General features: G+C 41.7%; 1 pseudogene; it reads left to right on the top strand.

Annotated features, from left to right (window-relative positions):
* Positions 1-6,905: 6,905 nt before the first annotated feature.
* Positions 6,906-21,685, top strand: part of LOC131900813 (zinc finger protein 431-like) — a 37,369-nt pseudogene continuing 22,589 nt past the window's right edge.

Here is a 21,685-nt window from a genome sequence, read left to right as displayed (position 1 = left end):
TTTGGCCATTTGAGATTCTTCTGTTGAGAATTCTGTTTCAATCTGTAGTCCATTTTTTAATTGGATTGTTTTTTATGTTGATGTCTAGTTTCTTGAATTCTTTATATATTTTGGAGATTAGCCCTCTGTCAGATGTGGGGTTGGTGAAGATCTTTTCCCATTCTGTAGGCTGTCATTTTGACTTATTGACTATGTCCTTTGCCTTACAGAAGCTTCTCAGTTTCAGGAGGTCCTGTTTACTAATTGTTGCTCTCAGTGTCTGTGCTACTAGTGTTATATTTAGGAAGTAGTCTCCTGTGCCAATGCATTCAAGATTACTTCCTACTTTCTCTTCTATCAAGTTCAATGTAACTGGTTTTATGTAGAGGTCTTTGACCCACTTGGACTTGTTTTGTGCATGGTAATAGACATGGATCTATTTGCAGCCTTCTACATGTTGACATCCAGTTATGCCGGCATCATTTGTTGAAGATGCTTTCTTTTTACCATTGTGCAGTTTTGGCTTCTTTGTCAAAAATCAGGTGTTCATAGGTGTGTGGATTAATGTCAGGGTCTTCAATTCAATTCCATTGATCCACATGTCAGTTTTTATGCCAATACCAAGCTGTTTTAATTACTATAACTCTATGGTAGAGCTTGAGGTCAGGGAAGGTGATGCCTCCAGATGTGGCTTTATTGTACAGGATTGTTTTAGCCATTCTGGGTTTTCTGTTTTTCAATATGAAGTTCAGTATTGTTCTTTCCAGGTCTGTGAATAATTGTGTTGGGATTTTGATGGGATTGCATTGAGTCTGTAGATTGCTTTTGGTAAGATTGCCATTTTTACTATGTTAACCCTACCTATCCATGAGTGTAGGAGATCTTTCCATTTCCTGATATTTTCTTCAATTTCTTTTTTTCTCATCATACAGGTCTTTCACTTGCTTAGTTAAAGTTACCCCAAGGTATTTTGTATTATTTGTGGCTATTGTAAATGGTGATATTTCTCTGATTTGTCAGCCCATTTATCATTTGTATATAGGAGAGCTACTGATTTTTTGAGTTAATCTTGTATCCCGTCACATTACTGAAGGTGATTATCAGTTGTAGGAGTTCCCTGATCGAATTTTTTGGGGTCACTTATGTATACTATATTGTCTGCAATAGCAAAAGTTTGACTTCTTCATTTCCAATTTGTATCCCCTTGATCTCCTTTTGTTGCCATATTGCTAGAGCTAGAACTTCAAGTACTATATGGAATAGATATGGGGAGAGTGGACAGCCTTGTCTTGTTCCTGATTTTAGTAGATTCACTTTGAGTTTCTCTCCATTTAATTTGATGGTGGCTGTTGGCTTCCTGTAAAATGTCTTTATTATGTTTGGGTATTTTCCTTGTATTCCTGATCTTTCTAAGACCTTTTTCATGAAGGCGTTTTGGATTTTGTCAAAGGCTTTTTCAGCATCTAATGAGATGATCATGTGTTTTCTTTCTTTCAATATGTTTATATGTTGTATTACATTGACAGATTTTCATATGTTGAACCATCCTTGCATATCTGGGATGAAGCTTACTTGATCATGCTGGATAATTTCTTTGATGTGTTCTTGGACTCAGTTTGCTAGTATTTTATTGAGCATTTTTGCACCAATGGTCATGAGGGAGATTGGTCTGTAATCCTCTTTGTTGCATCTTTGTGTGGTTTGAGTATCACGGTACCTGTAGCCTCATGAAAAGAGTTTGGCAATGTTCCTTCTGTTTCTATTATGTGGAACAATTTGAAAAGTATTGGTATTAGCTCTTATTTGAAATTCTGGCTGAATTCTGTGCTGACACCATCTGGTCCTGTGCTTTTTTGGTTGGGACACTTTTAATGTCTGTTTCTATTTCATTAGGATTAAAAGTCTTTTTAAATTGTTTATCTGGTCTTGATTTAATTTTGGCAGGTGATCCCTATCCAGGGAGTTTCCCATTTCTTTTACATTTTCCAATTTGTGGAGTACAGGTGCTTGAAGTATGACCTGATGATTCTCTGTATTTCCTTGTTATCTAGTGTTATGTCTCCCTTTTCATTTCTGATTTTGTTAAATTGGATGTTCTTTTTCTGCCTTTGGTTAGGGCTTGTCTATCTTGCTTATTTTCTCAAAGAACCAACTGTTTGTTTCATTGATTCTTTGTATTGTTCTCTTTGTCTCTTATTTATTTCAGCTCTCAATTTGCTTATTTCCTGGCATCTATTACTCCTGCGTGAGTTTGCTTCTTTTTGTTCTAGAGCTTTTAGATATGATGTTAAGTCTCTAGTGTGAGATTTCTCCAACTTTTTATGTGGGCATTTAGTGCTATGAATTTTCCTCTTAGTACTGCTTTCACAGTGTCTCATGAGTTTGGGTATGTAGTACATTCATTTTCATTGAATTCTAGGAAGTCTTTAATTTCTTCATTTCTTCCTTGACCCACTGGTGATTCAGTTGAGCATTATTCAGTTTCCATGTGATTGTAGGCTTTCTGTAGTTTTTGTTGTTGTTGAAATCTAACTTGAAGCCATGGTGATCTGATAAAATACAGGAGGTTATTCCAGTTTTTTTTGTATGTGTTGAGATTTTCTTTTTGACTGAGTATGTGATCAATTTTAGAGAAGATTCCATGGGCTGCTGAGAAGAAGTTTTATTCTTTTGTGTTAGGGTGGAATGTTCTGTAAATATCTATTAAGTCCATTTGAGTCATAGCATCTGTGAATTCCCTTATTTCTCTGTTAAGTTTCTGTCTGGCAGAGCTGTTTATTGGTGAAATTATTAAGGCCACTCCATGTAGTTAAAAGGAAGATTTATTTAGTGGGTAACTTACAAATGAAGGGATAGGTAGGTCACGGGGTCTGGGGAAGGTGTATCGCAGTCCAGGCGTGTTCTCTGTAGCTCTGCTCGGTCAACCTCCACCGTCTAGGGTCCAGGAACAGAGAGCGCGCTGGTCCATTCAGATCTCTGGGAGCCTCCCTTGGCCCCGCCTTGTAGGTGTGACAGTTGCTGAAGCCTCAATGGGGATTGGAACTTCCAGATCAAAGCTGGAATGGCTACCCACTACAGCTGTTCATTGGTGAGAGTGGGGAGTTGAAGTCTTTCACTAGTAATATGTGGAGTTTGATGTGTGATTTAAGCTTTAGTAATGTTTATTTTACCTGTGTGGATGTCTTTGTATTTGAGGCATAACTGTTTAGAATTGAGATTTCATCTTGGTGAATTTTTCCTGTGATGAATATATAATGTCCTTCTCCATCTTTTTTGACTGATTTTAGTTTGAAGTCTATTTTGTTATATATTTGGGTAGTTATACCAGCTTACTTCTTAAGTCCATTTGATTAGAAAGTCTTTTCCCAGTCTTTTACTCTGAGGTAGTGTCTGTCTTTGAAGTTGAGATGTGTTTCTTGCATGCAGCAGAAGGATGGATCCTGTTTTTGTATCCATTCTGTTAGCCTCTGTCTTTTTACAGGTGAATTGCATTCATTGATATTAAGGGACATTAATGACCAGTGATTGTTTATTCCTGTTATATTTTGGTAGTAGTGTGTGTGTTTCACTTCTGTGGGTTTTGCTGCTGTGGGGTTATCTATTGCCTGTGTTTTCGTGGGTGCATCTGACTTCCTTAAGTTGGAGTTTTCCTTCTTGTTCTTTCTGTAGGGCTGGATTTGTGGATAGGTATTGTTTAAATCTGTTTTTTTCTTGGACTGTCTTGTTAACTCTGTCTATGGTGATTCAAAGTTTTGCTGGGTATAGTAGTGTGGGCTTGCATCTGTGTTCTCTTAGTGTCTACATTCCATCTGTCCAGGACCTTTTGTCTTTCAGAGTCTCCGTTCAGAAGTTGGTGTTCTTCTGATGGTTCTGCCTTTGTAAGTCACTTGGCCTTTTTCCTTGCAGCTCTTAATATTCTTTGCTGATTCTGTATGTTTAGTGGTTTAATTATGTGGTGAGAGGACTTATTTGGGGGGGGGCGTCTAGTCTATTTAGTGTTCTGTAAGCTTCTTGTATCTTCATAGGTATTTCATTCTTTGAGTTGGGAAAGTTTTCTTCCATGATTTTGTTGAATATATTTTCTGTGCCTTTGAGTTGGTATTCTTCTCCTTCTACTCTCCCTATTATTCTTAGGTTTGTCCTTTTCATGGTGTCCCAGATTTCCTGGATATTTTGTTATGACTTTTTGGTTTTAATGTTTTCTTTGACTGATGAATCTATCTCTATTGTATCTTCTATGCCAGAGATTCTCTTTTCCATCTATTATATTCTGTTGGTTATGCTTGCATCTGTAGTTCCTGTCATTTACTTAGAATTTCTATTTTCATCATTCCCTTGGTTTGCATCTTCTTCATTGTTTCTATTTCAATTCTCAAGTCTTGAACTGTTTTCTTCACCTGTTTAATTGCTTTTTCATGGTTTTCTTGGCTTTCTTTAAGGGATTTATTGATTTCTTCCAATTTTTTGTCTTTTCCTCAATTTTTAAGGGAATGTTTCATTTCTTCTTTAAAGACCTCTATCATCTTCATGGTTAGTTTTAAAGTCATTTTCTTCTGCTTCTTCTACATTGTGCTGTTCAGGTCTTGCTGTTATAGAAGTGACAGTTTTTGGTGATGCCATATCGCTCTTTATGTTGTTGTATGCAGTTTTGCATTGGTGTCCACCCATCTCTTCCTCCAATAGGTGGAAAATGTGCCTGTGTCTGAGCAAGCTGCTCTTGGTCCAATCTGTGCTTGCTGTGTCTGTGTCTCAGGAAACCCCTCTGGTCCCAATCTTAGCTCTTGGTCTAAATGGAGCTGGTGCATTCTGTGTCTCAGGGAGCTGCTCTTGGTCCAATCTAAGCTGACTGAATCTGTATCTCAGGGAGCTGCTCTTGGTCCTATCCCGGCTCTTGGTCCAATCAGAGCTGGTGGATGCTGTGTCTCAGGAAGCTGCTTGGGTTTCAGGGGGATGGGTAGGTCTTGTAGATTGCCGGGTCCAATGAGATGTTTTGGTGGGGGAGCCTGCTCACAGGTGTCTTCCCATTTGGCTGGCAACTGGGGCAGTGATGAGTAGGGGTTCCCAGGGAGTGGTTGTGTCCCATGGCCTAGGTCCTAGAGATGGGACTCTCTGAAGTCTGGATATTTTAAGAATTTAGTGAAAACCTGAGAAAACTAGAGTGATAACTCCACACCCTAAGGACCATACATCTTACATACAAAGAAGTGTCAGTTTTTTAATTAAAATTAAATTTAATTAATACAAACTAGACATTAATAGTGGCCTTGTCACATTTCAACATGTGAACATATTTGATGTTTACATCAGGCCACAATCATCTCAACATTTGTCTCTTTCTGCTGACAACTTCCCAAATGCTTTCCTGCAGGTTTTGGAAACATAAAAGTACATTATCATTGTCTATAATCACCCCAATTTGCAGTAGTATAAGGCATTTTTGTGTGATCTAACAGTAACTTAGCAGTCATTCACTGTCTCTTCCTTTCCCTGTTTCATTCCTGTTAGCTCCCACAAGCCTGCCGTGGTGGTGGCAGCAGCAACGGCTTCTTCATCTCCTGCTGCTAGCTGAGGCAAACTTCATACTTCCCTATGTGATATGAGCACCCCTTAAACCTTCTGCGAGCCACAGTTACTCACTTGCTCCTCTTGCTACTGTCTTACTCTTCTCTTGCTCTCTTGTTTATTCTGTCTGCCTATCTCACGCTGCTGCTCTGAGACAGCCGTTCACTCTTTTGCTCCCCCCTTCCCCCCATCTCCACAAACCTCTTACACTAGATCTGTTACCCATGATGTGTTCTCTTAGCACCATTCCTTGGCAGTGCCCACCAAAGGCACCTACCTTGCCCAGTTTAATCCTTTCAATTCCTCTAACAAGAACCAATTTTAAGATCTGATTTGGCTCACAGTATAAAAGAGCTTGCCATGCAAACCTGTTTACCTAAATGCAATCCTGGGACACATGATGACAGATGAAAAGTAACTCCTGAAAGTTACGTCCTGATTCCACTCCCTCAGCAGTTTGTCTTTGCCTGTCTCCGTCTCTGCCTCTCTATTTCTCTCTCCATTCCCTTCTTCTCCCCCACCCCCGAACACCTAAACACTCTATCTTTTTAAATTGGGGTAAAACCCATAAAACTTATCTCAGCATAAAGGCATTTGCCTACAAACCTAGGTATTTAGGAGGCTGAAGGGTGAGAATAACAAATTCAAGGTTAGCCTGGACAACTTAACAAGGCTATATAAAAATCAAACTGTGCTTATGGTGTTAGCTCAGTGCAGATGACTTTCCTAGCATGCTCCTGGACCTGAAACCAACTCCCAGTACTTGAAATTTAAAACGAAAGAGAGAGAGGGGGGAGAGGAGAGAGAGAGAGAGAGAGAGAGAGAGAGAGAGAGAGAGAGAGAGAGAGAGAGAGAGAGAGAGAGAGAGAGAGAGAGAGAGAGAGAACAGGTAACCAAAATGATTGGATTATATAGGGAAGGGCAGTCCAGCCCCTGTGCTGGACTAGTTCAGGGTAGGGTAGGGATGCAAGCCATATCCTGTAACAGGTAGAGACTGAAGGATGCAGGGAGAACTTGGCAGTCAGTGTCTGCTTTAGTACCTTAAATAGGCACCTCAGCCTTTTGTAGTGGATTTGAGATATAATAACCTGTACCCAGGAGGAAGAAGAAATGCCTACTTATTGCATGAATAGTGCAGGGACGACTTTCCAGTCCCAGGTGTAAGTTCTGCTGTAATACCAATCTCTGCAGATCTGGGACAGTTCTGTACTTGGAGTGGTCATCATAGCTGGGAACCACTGTGCTGCGTCCCTTCAAAACACCTTCGCTAAGGGGGGTGGGGGGTGGGGTGTGCCTGTCACTTAGGACGCACTAGCCAATCAGGGCTTCCAGTTTGACCGCTAGTCAGAATAAGGGAGGGCATTTCCGGTCCATCATGCTGCATGCTCGCCGGCTCCAAGACTGAGGGAGGCTCTGTGGTTCCGTGAGCTGCGCTGTGACCCGCTGCCGGGATCTGTGAGGCGAGCGGGGCAGTTCGGAATCCGCCATGGTGAGCAATGGGCCGCCGTCCTCACGCAGGAGGGGCCGCGGGAGCCGGTTTGGGGTCCCAGGGCTGTGGGAACCGGCGGAACTGGCGGAGGCGGTGCCCTGGGAGGTCCGTGAGTTCCCGGAGGTGTCTGCTGTCCCTGCAACTCCCGGATCCTGCGGCCTCTGAACAACCTGCGGCTGCAGCTGCAGCGGCAACTGCACAGAACACCGGGATATGAGTACTGTGTGTGAATAGTTCCTTATTGTGACGTCACCATGCAGTGTACGCGCGTGCGCTGTTTTTACCGTCGCCACAGAAGGCGAATTCGCTACCTCACAGAGCACTCACTGGTCACTCTAGCGTCTTCTAGAAGTTCTGCACTTGGCCCTGAACATTCAGGTGTAGGATCGGTCTGTAGTTAGTTCTTTGCAGGGCATAAAGTCTGTGTCATTAACCCATTTGCATGCGGATGCCAGGGTGGTCCGTCCATTCACGTGTGTCAGTCATGCCATACTCACTGGGTTTCCTGGCCTAATGTGACACAGTTTACTCTATAGTAATTATGCTTTTTATTTCTAACTTTGCTCTCATGCTCTGTTGATTTCTTTATTGTTCCCCAGGTAGTACTGTCTTTATTGCAGTTGTATGAGTTTTGAAGTTGTATGAGTTTTGAAGTCAGATCATGTCACTGTGTGTGCTGTTTACTCAATCTTGTGTTGACCAGTTTTTCATTCATGATGACCTTCTCTCATCAGTTTTCTGTTGATAGCAAAAATTGTTAGACCTTTGTATTGGACTGTTGGTGAATTTATAGCTCAAGTTCTGTACTGAAATAATATTGAGGCTTCCTGTCTACAATCATGGAATTTCTCTCCTTTGATCCAGTTCCTTAATTCTTTTAATTATAAAGTTATAATTTTGGCTACAGATATTTTTCACATTTCTGTGTATTCCTGGCTTATTTACCTCCGATGACATAAAATATGAGGGTATATGTTTTTAATTTTTTCTGTATTTTATTTCATGTGTATGAATGATTTGCTCGCATGTATGTATGTTCACCACATGTGTGTTTTGGGTTCACAGAAGATAGAAGGAGGCATCAGATCATCCATGTTAGTGTTGGGAACCAAATCTGGGACTTCTACAAGAGCAACAAGTGGTGGTAACTGCTGAGCCATCTTTCTAATCCTAAACTTGACCAGTTTATGTGTGTATGTGCACAAGTATATGCCAAAAAGTCTTGTATAATATTAGAGGGACTAGCTTTAATATTATATATCCCAGGGGCTCAGGAGAGAAAACTACAAACGGCAAGGACTATTTTTGGGAAATAGAACCTCAGCACACAGAGCTCTTAGTCCAGTCATTTATTCTTCCAAATCTTCTTCGTCTTCCTGTGCCCTGGGAGTCCCAGTATATATACACTTACAAGTAGTAATCCCTTGACAGTGCAAAGCCAGGCTTCCAGAGTCAAACAGAGGGGTGATAAGAATCACAAAGAGGGGCAGTAATTATTAATTATCATTTGCAAACCGAAAGGGAAGTGGCTAATGGGGAAATGAATTAACTAAAGGCCAAATTTGGGTAATATCTAAGAAGCAGGATCTTATGTGCTCAACTATAATCTTAAACGTGATTGGTAGAAAATGTTAAGAATCTATAAGTTGCTAGGTCAATGGGGGGAAATAAAACTGCCTTCTTTTTTCCTGTGGTTCCTATCTGTCCAAGCTATCTGCTATTTTTCTGCAGGGTGGGGGAAAGTGTGCTTGGTCGCTAGGCAACCTGTGTACAGCTAGATGCCTCTGGTGATAGTTATAGGGAGATCTGGAACTGGAGGAAAGATTTGGGAAAGGAGGTACTTAAGCTTAATTGACACATCCATTAGGCCTTCTCAAACCGGTAGTCTGGACGCTTAAGCCTGTTCTTAGAAAGTACAGAGGTATCTCTGATAAGGTACTTTCCTCCATCTGGGGATGGACCTGGCCAGATGCTGCCAATGAAGATAATTACAGGGAGGCTTGAACTGAGGTTCTGGCTGTGCATAGCTGTCAGTGCATGAGGTTATCTAAATACTCCTTTAGTAGAGGGGAAATGGTGCCCAATGAATGATGGAAAAGCTACAATAGCACACAAGAAACTCATAGCAGGAAACGGCTGATAATCAAAAGCCAAATATCACCAAGGCTCCTTGAGATTCACCTTGACCTCTGGAAGGCCCTTGGCTTCTTCCACGTATTAGCTTTGTCATAATCAGCTGAAATCCTACTTTGTATATTTTTGTGACTTGTAGCAGAAAAGCAAGTGTTAAGAGAGTTGAGATTTGCTTAACAATCTGTTTTTGGGGTTTGGAATATGACTTGGTAGGTATGCTGGTTAGATTTTGTCAACTTGACACAAGTTAGAGTCAGACTGGCCTGTTGGCAAATCTATAGGGTGTTTTCTTGATTTATGTAGTAGGGTCCATCCCACTGTAGTGGTGCTACCCTGGGCAGGTTATTATTCCAAGTGTATAAGTAATCAAACTGAGCAAGCCATGATAGCAGGAGGGCAGTAAACAGCATTCCTCCAGGTTGACAACATATGTGGAATGCATAAGCCTATGGTGTATATAAGTTAGCAAATCTGTTCCTGGCCAGCTCCTCTTTTGTGTGTTAGGTAGAGCTGGAGGCGTATAACTACTGAAGAGACTCTTCTCAATTAATCTCCAAGTGTGTGGCACAATTTCTCATTGGGAAGGCATATTAATTCCAGAGCAGTTGCACCTTCAAGCTTCCAGAAAAATAGTTTGAGACAAGGTTTGTTATGTTGACTCTCTTTGCCTTGGTTTCAGTGTTTTGGTCTATAGGGAATTGACTCTGCTTTCTTCCTTTTTCAACCTTCTCAATTCCACACACTCCTAAAAGTACACATTTGAATCACAGAGTGGGCTGTCCATTGCACTAACAGGAAAAAGTATTTGTATGTGGAGCATGTCTTCTCCATTGAGAGCAGAATAGAAAGAATGGTTTATTATGTACACTGCAGGGGAAACAGGCTAGATTAGAGGTTATTTAAGTCATTGTCCTGCAGGTGTCTGTGTTATAATGAAGGCTCTGATTGTGGGCAGGGTGAGTGCCTTTCTGTGTACTTTCCCAGTATGCATTAATTCATACCATATGAATGAAAGAAAACTAAATTGTTGGTTGTACAATTTGGAGATCTTATCTTGAAACATTGGAAGTTCCAATTGGGCAATCTCTCATGTTGGTAAGTGCAAACCTAGTTGTCTCTCTTTACTCTGCTAAGAGGATTGAGATGCTGAGCGTTTGGCTGTGGCTTGTGTGTCAGCATTCAGCACTCAGCAGCTAACATTTTACACAGGGCAGAGTCATACAGTCTCTTATACATGTGGACTTGAGTTCTGTGCAGGATGATGAGTATAGATCAATTTGCATTCTTCTACATGAAGACAGCCAGTTTGACCAGCACCGTTTGTTGATGAAGCTGTCTTTTCTCCAGTGTGTATTTCCGATATCTTTATCAAAACCCAGGTGTCCTGAGGAGTGTGGGTTCATGCCTGGGTCTCAGTTTGATTGATTGATGTGTCCGTTTTTATGCTAATACTATGTAGTTTTTATTACTATACCTTTGTAGTACAACTTGCAATCTGGAATGGTGAGACCTTTAGCAGTTCTTTTATTCAGAATTGCTTTAGCTATCCTGGGTGTTTTGTTTTTCCATTTTAAGTTGAGAATTGTCTTTTCAGGGTCTGTAAAGAATTGTGTTGGGATTTTGATGGGGATTGCATTGAATCTGTAGATTGCTTTTGGTAGGATTGCCATTTTTTATTAGGTTATTCCTACCGATTCATGTCTATGGGAAGTCTTTCTATTTTCTCATATCTTCTTCAGCTTCTTTCTTCAAAGACTTGAAGTTTATATCATATAAGTCATTCACTGGCTTGGTTAGCATTTACCCCAAGATATTTTATATAAGTTGAGGCTATTTTGAAAGGTGTTCTTTCCCTGTTTTCTTCCTCAGTTCTATTGTCATTTGTACATAGGAGAGCTACTGATTTTTGTGAGTTAATTATGTATCCAGCTACTTTGCTGAAAGTGTTTATCAGCTTTAGGAGTTCCCCTGTGGAATTTTTATGGTTACTTACATATTATCTCTGCAGGACTTTTATCATGAAGGGGGTATTGGATTTTTTCAAAGGCCTTTCCTTCATCTAATGAGATGATCATGTAAATTTTTTCCTTTCTCTTTGTTTATATGGTAAATTATATTCCTTAATATTTGTATATGAACCCATCCCTGCTTCTCTTAGATGAAGCCTACATGGTGGATGATCTTTCTGATGTGTTCTTGGATTTTGTTTTCGGTCTTTTATTGACAAGTTTTACATCTATATTCATAAGGGAAATTGGTCTATAATTTTCTTTCTTTGTTGGTTCTTTAGGTGGTTTGGATTTCACGGTAACAATGGCCTCATAAAATGTATTTGGTACTCTACTGGCTAGTTTTGTGTGTCAACTTGACACAAGGTAGAGTCATCAGAGAGGAAGGAGCCTCAGTTGAGGAAATGCCTTCATGAGATCCAGCTGTAAGACTTTTTTTTCTATTAGTGATCATTAGGGGAGGCCTCAGTCCACTGTGGGTGGTGCCATTCCTAAGCTGGTGGTTTCTATAGAAAGCAGGCTGAGTTAGCCAGGGGAAGCAAGTCAGTAATTAGCACCCTTCCTTGGTCTCTGCATCAGCTTCTGCCTCCAGGATCCTGCCCTGTTTTAGTTCCTGTTCTGACTTCCTTTGGTAGTGATCAGCAATATGGAAGTGTAAACCAAATAAACCCTTTGCTCCCCAACTTGCTTTTTGGTCATGATGTTTTGTTGCAGCAATAGAAACCCTAACTAAGACAGGCAATATTCTTTCAGTTTATATTTTGTGGATAATTTGAGTACAGTAGTATTGGTAATAACTCTTCTTTAACAGTCTGGTAGAATTCCATGGTAAAACAGTCTGGCCCTGGGTGGTTTCTTTATTGTGAGACTTTTAATCTATTTCCTTAGGGGTTATAGGTCTATTTAAGTTATTTATCTGATCTTTATTTAACTTTAGCAAGTGGTACCTATAGGGAAAATTACCCATTTGTTTTAGATTTTCTAATTTGGCTGAGTACAGTTTTAAAGTATGTCCTTATGATTCTCTGGATTTCCTCTGTGTCAGTTGTTATGTCCTCCAGTGCTGATATTAAAATTCCATGCTATTATGCCTAGCCTCAGTGTTTACTATTAAATTGTCACCACCTGGAGCATATAACTTGGCAGGGAAAAAGAAATGCAAGGCTAACCTCAGCTCTTTACTGATGTTGAGGCCAACTGGGCTACTTGAGACAACGTTCTGCCAAAACAAAAAACAGCTGTGTGTGGTGGTGCACAAGTGTAAAGCCAGGGCTCAGGTCACAGAGGCAAAAGGATGGAAGCAAGTTTAACCTAGTGTTCGCATAGAGTTCCAGACCAGTCAGGCCTACGTAGGGAAACCTTAGCCCCATCAACAAAACAACAAAAGATGTCATAACCCATGAAAAAAGAATACCTACAAATGGGCTTGTGAATACGTGCAATACTTCATTGAATACCCAGTGTCTTGAGGATTTTGCTTCATCTGGTGTGGGATATCTGAGGGAAAAAAATCTACATACACTATGCTTTTATGTCTGTTAACTTTATTCCTCTAAGACAAAATTCTATCAATACAGTTATAGCTCCATCAGGCATTCAGGGCAGGAATAACTCTAGATGCACTAAAACTCTTTATCCATCTTCTTTATTTCTCTGGACTGAAATCCTGTCTACATAGTTTCAGTTCCATCTGGTTCCCTCTCATAGTCCCACTAATGACTAAGCTTTTATGCCTCTAGCCTTGTCTTCGTCCTCTGATTCCTTGTTCTCCATTTCTACTACTCTCTATTCCTGGCACTGATGGACTCTACAAGAGTTCTGCCTTATTGTCTACAAAGCCTCTGTCTTCCTCTCTTCTCTCTGCCCACTCTGCTTTCGGTCTGCTCTACGGAAAAATGCCTGCCTCTTCTTTTCCTCGCCACGTGGTTCTCTGCCTCCTCAGGAATGTTCCTCTACCCTAACTTCCACCTTGATATGTAAAAACCTGTTTTATTCTCAGTCAGTTGCTCTGGAGAGCCACTAGGCCTCAAGGTGAGGAGATGGTTTGAGCTTCATTTGCTCAAGAAATAAAGCTATGCGTCTCCCGACAGCTCGTCTTTGCCTACATGACCTTATCCAAGTACTGGCTCCAGCAGGGGAGTTAGTCACCTAGAAGTTCAGCAGGTCTGGGGAGCTGAACTGTTAGCCAAATGGTCTGGAAATATTTGGTCATGCAAGAATTTCATAGCAGAAGACAGCTGAAATATTAAAGGCTGGATAACACCAAATATTCATAATAAATGGCTTGCCTTTTGACAGACCCTTGGCCAGTCAAAGTATAGTTTTAATACACAGCTGAATCTCTATAATATATTCTTGCGGGCTGAAAGAATACTTACGTCATCAAGCATGAAAACCAGCGTGCTGAGGATGTAGGTCAGATGTAGAGCACTTGACCTAGCATATATAAAGCTCTGGGTCCCATTATAGCACCTTACAGAAACATCTTGTTTGAGACAGAATTCCTTTTTGTTGTCCCAGATATTCTGCACCTTCCAGTATAGCCTGTGTTAGTCAAGATGCTTGGATTACAGGCATGTGCCACCTGGTCAGCTTGATATGCTGTTTAAAAGTCTCTTGAAGAGTCTCTTGACTTCCTAATCAAGCAGAAGTACTTAAAGCAGACATATATTTATACTCCTCTAGCCCCAGGAGTTAAATTCAGCAGGACTTAGGTTCTGGCAGCTCCTTTCTGTTCTCCCCCATTCAGAGGTCACTCATCCAGGTTCCCATTTAATCGAATTAAGGCAAATCATCACTGTGCTAGAGAGTTTTATGTCAACTTGACACAAGCTAGAGTCATCTAAGAGGAGGAAGACTCAATTGAGGAAATGCTTCCATAAGATTGGGCTGTAGACAAGCCTGTAAGGGCATTTTCTTAATTTTTCATTGATGGGGACGGACCAGCCCATTATGGGTGGTGTCACCCCTAGACTGGTGATCCTTGGTTCCATAAGAAAGCAGGCTGAGCAAATCACACAGAGCAAGCCAGTCAGCAGCAACCCTCCATGGCCCCTTCATCAGTTCCTACCTCCAGGATCCTGTCCTTGAGTTCCTGTCCTGACTTTCTTCAATGATGGACTATGGTGTGGAAGCGTAAGCCAAATAAACCCTTTCTTATCCACGTTGCTTTTGGTCATGGTATTTATTGCAGCCATAGAAACCCTAAGATAATCAGACACTCCTCCCTCTACTTTGCCAACCCCCCCCCCCAAAACCAAAAAACAAAAAGACAAAAAACCCCACTCCTCTGTGCTGTCCAGATCTTTCTTCACTAACTATCCGAACAGTAGCAGCACATCCCATCTCACAGTCAGATTCATGAGCAGTCAATTCAAGGCCTTGTTGCTGGTAGGTTCTGTTATGATATTGTAAGCTAGAGGTATGTGGGAGGTCCTGGCAGGTAGAGTCCAGTTGCTCCACTGTGGGTGAGAGACAGAGATACCATGCAGACAGTGCTCAGGGAAGAGTTTTATTTGGTGGAGGGGAGAAAGGGGGGAGAGAAAAAGGAAAAGAGAGATAGAGAGAAGGGCAAGGGGTTTAAGAGGTATGTACCTCATGGGAGGAAAACAGAAAGGGGGAGAAGGAAGGGGAGGAGCTTCCCATTAAGAATAGGCTTTTACATCAGGGCACAGGGTGGCCCCAAGGGGCAGGCTAGAATATTAACATTTCTCCATTTTTGATGATTTATTTATTTTATGTGCATTGATGTCTTGTCTGTGTGAGGGTGTAGGATCCTCTAGAACTGGAGTTATAGACAGTTGTAAGCTGCCATGTGGTGCTGGGAATTGAACCCAGGTCCTCTGGAAGAACAGCCAGTACTCTTAACCACTGAGCCATTTCTCCAGCCCTCATTTCTCCATTTTTGATTATTATAAAGAACAGAAGAGTTATAAAAGCAAGTAGGAGAACAAGGGTGCTGAATTCTTGAGGCTATTCTTCAAGCTGGTGAAGGGCAAAATAGGGAGGGGGAAAACCGGGAGCCACTTATGATGGGAGGTGTGAGTGAAGAAGAATCCAGTTATTTGTCATCGTGGAGATCTCAGGTGTCTGTTCCTTGAGTGAGCTGTGTCACTGTGAAAATCTCAGGCATCTGTTCCTTTGAATGTGCTGAGGGGGCAGGTTACTAAAAGAAAAAAATAAATTGTTATCATTAATGAGTGAGACATGAGAGTAGGTATGTCCTTCATTGGGGCATCTTGGAAAGCCAGGTTCCAGTTGCTGGGCAGGTGTCCACCTGGTCCTTGAGAGGTGGTACCAGAAGTGAACTGAGGGATGTGTTCTTCAGAATTGTAGGCGCCATCACATCTGCCATTTCTCTGGAGGTGGGGGTGCATCCATCTCAGTTGGCATCCTCGGTTGAGGGTTGGCATCCTCCGAGCTATTGCCAGTTAGTGCTGGGGCTGGCATATCTGGACAGCCCAGGCAGGAGGTGGGAAACTGCAAAATATGCTAAAAAAAATTAGGCGGGGCCAGAAATGGGCTCAGGAGATGGTTAGTTTTTATCAGACCAGATTTTTTGATGCAGTAGCAAGACTTTTCCCAGGGATCTGTAGGTATCTGTAAGACAGCTAGAATAGATTTACATCATAGCAAAAGGGTTGAAAACCCATAGAAATTTAAGGACTCTTAAGAACTGTTTATAGACCGGGCGGTGGTGGCACACGCCTTTAATCCCAGCACTTGGGAGGCAGAGCCAGGCGTATCTCTGTGAGTTCGAGGCCAGCCTGGTCTCCAAAGCGAGTTCCAGGAAAGGCACAAAGCTACACAGAGAAACCCTGTGTCAAAAAACCACACACACACACACACAAAAGAACTGTTTAAACTCGATGTTTTATCAGTTTATCAAAGCTGCATTTATCAGTATTAAAACTTTAAACCTATGAAGTTATATCTGAAACCAGTCTATCCTGTACCATGAAGTCTGTGAATGGGGCATACCTGTCTGTAATTGGAGAGCATATATATATATATATAATCTTGGGATTGGGGCTGTCAAACTGATATACCCTAGTCATCAAACATTGTCAGATCTGAGAAGGATAAATTTAAGAAGTGGGCAGCAATTCCAAGTCTCTCTGTGGTCATTGTGGGGATAGGGGCAGAAGCCCCAAAGGAAGCATTTGTTCAGCTGATAGGCCCAGAAGATCTGACAGATTTTTTGTGGAGTAGGAATTTGGGGAGGTCATCTTACTTATCTTGGCAGAGAGGACAACCAATCACCATCGCTCCAATAATTCAGTCTGGACAGGATCTCAGCATTTTGCTATGTGGCTAACCTTGCCATAAGCTTCCAGGTGAAGGTTCTGCGACCATCTATCTTCTTGGAAACAATACAGGATGCTGCTGCCAGGAGCTGACATACATGTCTCTTTGCCATAAAAAGCTTTTATATTAAATGCCATATTCTCAGATCTCTACAGGTGTTTGAGGACAGGGCGAACAAAATCTGTTAGATGTATTTATAACTTTGAGAGCATAAATCTGAATATACAGGTTTCCCAGTTAGTTACAGCTTAATGAAGTTAGCAAGGACAGGGGGGCTAACCTTTGAATACAGCCAGATTATAATCCTGGATGATTTATATAAAAATAACTATTTCTTAAGCTGTCTCCTGAGAAGGCAAAGAAGAGTGACAGGGAAAGATCCCAAGGCTGAATGAGAACAAGAAAAAGGGGGCTTGTGAATCAGAGTGTAGCCCAACTCTGAGAAAAGAACCCTCTGAGAAAAGGAAAAAGACCCTCTTGGTGGACTGGAAACTCTATCATGAATGATTTATATAGAAATAATAATTTCTTGCCAGGTGGAGGTGGCTCACACCTTTAATCCCAGCACTCAGGAGGCAGAGCCAGGTGGAACCCTGTGAGTTCGAGGCTAGCCTGGGCTACAGAGTGAGTTCCAGGATAGACACAAAGCTATACAGAGAAACCCTGTCTCAAAAAACCAAAATAATAATAATAATAATAATAATAATAATAATAATAATAATGTGAAAAATAATTTCTTAAGGTCATACAGTATCTCCCTGGTTCTGCATAAAGAAGGTCAAGTGTCTTATCTTATTGCAGAACCATTTTAATTAATAAATATCAATGGACATTAGATAGCCAATTGGTCCTCTATGCCAGGTTTTTGTTTTTTTTTTTTATTACTAATCTACACCTCCAGCCTGTCCTGGGAACAGAGAGCACAGGACGATGTATTCTCCATAGCTACTTCAAGCTGAACTGGGGCTCAGGTGTTCAGGACTCAGGCAATGGGGTATTTGTCAGTATCTGACCCAGCTGCAGAGGCAGGGAATGATTATATTTGGCTGGGCTGATCCACCATCAGCCTTTAACAGGTCCATGTTTCACAGGTTGAAGTCAGTTAGCCATATGGAAGCTTACTGAAACAGAGGCAGACTAGATAGATACAAGATTTAAAATTTATGAACTTATTTGGAACCTCTTGGCCCATGGTCTTAGTAATTGGGAAAAGGGAAACCAGGAGGGAGAGAAATATATAAAAGGACATAAAAGTTTTAGATAAATTAGCATTATCAATCAGTATTGAAATCCAAATTGTAGAAAATCAGGTAATGATTATCCAAGGACAATTTAAAATCTTTTCAAAATCCTGAACTTGTATCAGAATTGCACCAATGTCAAAATCTGAAATTTAAGATCTTAAGCATTAGTGCTGCTACCCTATTCCAGCACAGGAGCATGCCGTCCCCACCTGCAGTAGCTGCAGCTGAGGACCGCCAGGCCAACAAGCCAGCATGTGGCTCCGCTGATGCCCCGAGGGGAGTGCATATGTCTCCGGTCCCATCCACATGAGCAAGTGGTCATGGAGGAACAAACAGCAGACCTTGACTGGACCTCCCTCTACCCACCCGAGCAGCTATGGAGGAAGGAACTCCAGGACAAAGCCAGAGGACTTTTCCTGACTCATAAAACAATGGTGAAACAATGTGCAGCAGGAGGCTATTCCCTAACCTCCTTCCATACTAATGGCGTGAGCACCAGGTGCCTTGCTCACGCTGCCACCAGTAAAGATGGCGGTGAGGTCACATGACCTGCCTATTCTGACCTCAGCCAAGATGGTGGCTAGACCATCTTGTATATACTGGACCCTTAGTAGAGCCTATCCTGCTGGGCCAACATAGGTCAGGTTTTTCTTCTGAAAACCTTGGTAAGAACAGTTGACCATTTCTCTCTAGCTGGGTTATTTCCTAGCAGTGAGATTGTTTGGCTCTGTGTGCTGGAGGCGTCTTGTCATCTCCACATTCACAATTCCAAAACTAAATCAAGGGTCTGCTTCAGCTCACAGTGCTCAAGACTGCACTTGTTCCCCTCTCCACCTGCTCCCCCCATGTGCTTCCTGCCTTACTCCTGCCCCACCTATTCCTCTCCCACCTGCTCCTTCCCCATTTTTTCCTCAAGTGGTTTCCATCTCAATCGGTGAAGCAGCATTGGCCTTTTTGCTCCGGCAACACTCCTTAGCTGTTAGGCATCTCTTCTTTACTTGGAAGTCCAGGGGGGCCCTCCACACTGTGTCCTTCTACAAGGACACCTGGGATGCTCTGCTTGTGTTATCTTACTGACCCACCTTCCCTCCTCAGAATCACTACTGTCATGGCACAAGTAACTATGGATAGTGTATTTGGCGTCATTAAAGTTGTACTGAATCACAGGCAGTGCACTGAGATCATTTGCCCAAGACAGATTTTGTGAAGGAAGGGGACTTTAAGGAATAGGGACTGGAAGAGCTATCTTCTAAAGAGGCTGAATGTCAATAGGCAGAAATGGGTTATCACTTACATTCTGCCAAAATCCTGAAAGTTTCCAAGGAACTGGTATTATTTATTAAGTGACACAATGTCATTTATTAAGTGGTGCTGTTTACTGTGTGAGAAAAGCCATGAGGTACAACAAACCCCCCTATAAGAGTTTATTAAGGGAATAGAGAGGGCGTGTGCGTAGGCCTATGGAATGACCATGCAGAAAGAGAGGGAAGGAATAGGTGGAACCAGCTTCTATAGGTACTCCCCTTGCACATGTGCGTATGGGCTTATGTATATTATAGATATGCCATGCATGTGCATAGATTACGTGATCATGCTGCGCTCAAATTATGTGATTACACAGCACATGGATTACGTAGGATGTAAGGCCCTGGGATAACTAAGCATCTTACCTGGCTGCTGGACAGCACATGTGTGGTCATGAAGCTGGAAGAGTAGCTAGGAAATCTAACAACTGGTAGATTTGAGCAATTTCCATAGTGTAGCAGGGAATTTTCTGTGTTGAGTGAGTGTTTTCAATTCCCTGGAGCTTAATAAATTTTTTTCAGCCAGAAGTGTTCCGATGCATGCATCTCATTCCAGAAGTTGGGGAGACTTATCAGAATTTTGAGGTCTAGTCCCTTAATTTCCTTCCCAGGGGCCCAGAAGAGATGCTGCCAATGGCAGGGGAATGAATCTAGATACACAGAGCCCTTTTGTCCAACTTGTTTATTCATCTGCCACCATAATTCTGTCTATACAGCTTCAGTTCCATCCGGAGTCTCAGTTTCTCTCTGTACCTACTTTTTCTGTCCCCTCATAGCCCTAATAATAACTAAGCCTTATGCTCTTGGTCTCATCTTCGTCCTCTGTTCCTTTGTCCTCCATCTATCCTTCCTAGCTCCTTATTCCTGGCCCTGATAAACTCTACAAGAGATCTGCCTTACTGTCTACAAAGTCTCTGCTTCTCTGTCTTCTCTCTGGCCATGCAGCTCTACCATTTACAGAAAAACTGTCTTGTTCTTTCTGTCCTAGCCATGTGATTCTGTGTGGTCAGGAATTACTCCACCTGGATATGTGAAAACCTCCTTTGTTCTGAGTCAGTAGCTCTGGAATGCCACGAGGCCTGAAGGCTTCATGTGCACAGGAAGCAAAGCTATGCATCTACAGCCTGTTTGTCTCCTAGGCTCTGTGGGGGAGTTAATTACCTAGAGGAATAAGCATCTGAGAAGCTTACACTGTTTGCCAATATGGTCTAGTAGTATATGGGCCCACAAGAATTTCATAGCAGAAGACAGCTGAAATATTAAAAAGTGAATAACATCAAATATTCCATGATAAATGGCTTCCTCTAGGAAAATACCTTGAAATTTCTAGATACAGCTTTAATATCCAGCTGAATCTCTATAATATATTCTTGTGGTCTACAAGAGAGACTGAGGCAAGGGGGCTGCTAGAGCTTATAGCACTGAGCTTACTCCCTAGTTCCAGGAGCACTGTCAGGCATCAAGTCATATGTGTTTGGGAGTTTCTGAAGTTATTTTCTCCTTCCACCTTCACATGTATACCTGGGTTCAAACTCATGTCCTCTGGATTGGACTGGCATGCCAAGCATGTGTACCCACTAAGCCAAATCACTGGTCCACTATTATCTTTTTAAAAGATCCCATGTCTTTCAGAAATATGCTTTGAAATATCTTTGTAGCTCAAGCTGCCCAGTAACTATTTCATCCATGTAGCCTAGACTGACTTTGAACTTAGTCTTCCTGTCTCAGCCTCCAAGTACTGAGATTGCAAATCAATTCTGAGACCAAAGGCTATAAACGCACAAATTTCTCTCTCTCATATTACTTGGGCAAATTCAAAATTAATAATAAAATGCTTTATCATGCAATATTCTGTCATACTCCTTTGGTTTGACTTACCAAAATTTTAAATATATCTAAAGAGTATTTCACAGGAAAAAATAATATATTTACACTACCTGTGATGATGTAAACACAATACAATTGGACAGTGGTCTCTAATAGGAGGAGTGTTCCACCCAATAGTACCACTGAAATAGCTACATGTTACTTGATGAACTAGATTTCTGTTTTCTTGAGTATCTATGTCAGGAATTGGGTGCCTTGAACGAGGCAGATGACAATCAAGCTAAATTGTAAGGTAGAGGTGGGAGAGTATGGAGCATACAAGCTCAAGTGTAAGATGGGATAGGGGTAATGTGGAGCACACTTTCTATCTCTGCAGTGGTGAAGGAAACTGAGGCGGATCTTTGCCAAGTTAGAGGGATTGGTGGCTTTCTTTATGAGAATCTAGATACATTTTAATTTTTAAATGACATGTATTTGTTTACTAGCTCGTATGGAGATGGGTATGTTCATGTCATGGTTCCTGTGTGGATCCCAGATAACAATTTATGTGAGTTGGTTATCTCTTTCCACTATGTGGGTCCTGGGATCAAACAAAGTGAGAATTCCTAGCCTTCAGGAGCTGAGTAGGAAGATCAGGTCTGAGGACAGCAAGCCTATCATCTGATAACCACCCTTTCATATATTTTCATTTCATTGACTTTACTTGCTTCTCACACCCACATAATGCCCTCAGTTCTCCTAGTCAGTCACCTCTACAATTTTAGGCCAAGATCAGTCCCAGTGGATTCTTTTTCCCACATCAATAGTATACTAAGATCTGTCTTAATCATT

This window comes from Peromyscus eremicus, unplaced genomic scaffold, assembly GCF_949786415.1.
Source record: "Peromyscus eremicus unplaced genomic scaffold, PerEre_H2_v1 PerEre#2#chr22_unloc_1, whole genome shotgun sequence".
NCBI lineage: Eukaryota > Metazoa > Chordata > Mammalia > Rodentia > Cricetidae > Peromyscus > Peromyscus eremicus.
Note: the sequence above shows the minus strand (reverse complement) of the source record. Positions and strands in the feature narration are given on the sequence as shown.